General features: G+C 37.6%; 1 protein-coding gene across 1 annotated transcript in view; it reads left to right on the top strand.

Annotated features, from left to right (window-relative positions):
• Positions 1 to 2,500, top strand: part of LOC145391030 (uncharacterized) — a 112,070-nt gene that overhangs the window by 78,267 nt on the left and 31,303 nt on the right. The gene's annotated exons all lie outside the window — the stretch shown is intronic.

Genomic DNA, 2,500 nt, shown 5'->3' with positions numbered 1-2,500 from the left:
TCTCTCTCTCTCTCTCTCTCTCTCTCTCTCTCTCTCTCTACTACTACTACTACTACTACTACTACTACTACTACTACTACTACCACCACCACCACCACCACCACCACCACAAGCACCCCTCCCTCATACACACCACCATCTATGCCTCCAAGCAGCTATAATTCAGCTCTTAGCTTAGAAATAGACGTAAATAGCTGTGGGAAAAAAGCTCTCTGTCTAGTGAGCATCAAAAAAAGCTCTAATGATGAAACCGGAATTAGAGGGGTGATTTTGAGGGAATGTAAACGCCGCTCCTCTCTCTCCATCGAACGAAAAAACAGTTTAAAGAAGAGTTTGACTTAGTAAAAATGAATAAATACAGTAAATGATAAATAAAATAAGAAAAACGAGAGAGAAGGGGTCAATGAAATGGCAGGGGACAGGGTGACATGAAGGCGATTTGTTTGTGGCCACCCCGTACGGGATTAAGGCGTCAGGCAATAGATAGATAAAAAAAAAAAACGGATAACACTTTACAGATGAGTTTGCCATCAGTAAATAAATCAATAAAACGCTAGTAAAAATAAACACAAACCCAGCCTCAGAGTAGGACCGTAACGAATGCGTGATTGGATTATGTTTTGCTTACACTTGCCCTGGGACGGTTAGCTGATTAAAAAAAAGAAAAAGAAAAGAAATGACACTTTAAAGATGAGTTTGCAATCAGTAAATAAATAAATAAATCGTTAATAAAAACAAAATCAACAAAATCAGCCTCAGAGTAGGACCGTACCGAATGCAAGACTGGCTTCTGCTTTGTTTACATTTGCCGCGGGACGGTCCTGCTCTCGGGCCGTCTCCGCAAACAACAGGTGGGAATGTTGTTTGCGTGGGTGAGGCTAATTTGAGAGAGAGAATTGTGCGTGTTGGGAGGAGAGGCACATTTTGGGAGAGAGACAGAGAGAGAGAGAGGGTGGTAGGGGGGCGAATGAGTGTTAGAGAGAGGGAGGGGGAGAGTGGTTGTATGTGTGTGTGTGTGTGTGTGTGTGTGTGTGTGTTGTAAATTCATGTGAGACAAGCTTTATTTGGGGAGGTGTGTGTGTGTGTGAGTGTGTGTGTGTGTGTGTGTGTGTGTGTGTGTGTGTGTGTGTGTGTGTGTGTGTACCGCTTCCTTGTTCAGGCCTTGTATGTAGCGCACAGCTGCAATGTTGCTGCCAATTTGTGGTCTCTGCTCCCAGTGCAAAGAAAAAATGTAAAAAATGTGATGATAATAATAATAATAATAATAATAATAATAATAGTTACAGGGGAAGAAAAAGAATATTAGTAGTAGAAGTAGTTGTAGTTGTAGTAATAATAATAATAATAATAATAATAATAATAATAATAGTTGAAGAAGTAGTAGTAGTAGTAATAATAATAATAATAATGATAATAATAATAATAATAATAATAAAAGAAAGAATGAAGAACGATAATGATGATGATTATGACAACAACGATGATAATAATAATAATAGTAATAATAATAATAATAATAGTAATAATAATAATAATAATAATATGAGAGAATTGAAGTCTTAATCTTTGACTTTATTGTTTTTTACACACACACACACACACACACACACACACACACACACACACACACACACACACACACACACACACACACACTCACACTTTGTCCCCCATCTCAGCTCGTGTGTGTATTTTTGAGACGTTGTGTAAGTGCTGTGTGTGTGTGTGTGTGTGTGTGTGTGTGTTGTAAATTATGAGACAAACTGTATTTTTGGACCTTTGTGTGTGTGTGTGTGTGTGTGTGTGTGTGTGTGTGTGTGTGTACTTGGCAAAACCCTGCTACACCAACACATAATAAATTGTTTTCTGTGTACGTTTTTAGCCGAAACATACATCTCCTAGCTGCGTAGAGAGCTGTGTGTGTGTGTGTGTGTGTGTGTGTGTGTGTGTAGACTAACTGCATATGCCCTTATGTATATGTCTGTGTACGTAACTGCTGCCTATGCATGCGTGTGTATATATGTATGTGTACGTAATTGCTACCTGTGTGTGTGTGTATGTGCGTAATTGTATACTCGCCTATGCTGTATGTTTGTGTGTTCGCATTGGCTAACTGCATATGCCTGTGTATGTGTGTGCGTAATTACTAACCGCATGTGTATGTGTGTGTGTGTATACTAACTGCATGTGTGTATGTGTGTGTGTACCTAACTTCAGTCTATATTTTCATTTTTTAAAAAATCTTATTCTTGATTTTTATAGAGTTAATCTGATTTAGAGAAAGAAATTAACATTGTCTATCGATTTATTATATACATGAAGAGATAGATAAACATAGATAGATAGACAGATAGATAGATGCCATTATTATATAGCCAGGTGTTGCAATGCTTTACATATTTACGGCATTGTATATATTTGTTTTCAATATATCTATGCTAGAGTTGTAATTATTATCTTTAAAGGTCTTGACAGTGGCCATTTTTGACCTTTGATACTT

This window comes from Coenobita brevimanus, chromosome 2, assembly GCF_032717465.1.
Source record: "Coenobita brevimanus isolate Jiangsu-jjx chromosome 2, ASM3271746v2, whole genome shotgun sequence".
NCBI lineage: Eukaryota > Metazoa > Arthropoda > Malacostraca > Decapoda > Coenobitidae > Coenobita > Coenobita brevimanus.
The sequence above is the reverse complement of the archived record's forward strand: the minus strand, read 5'-3'. Positions and strand labels throughout refer to the sequence as shown.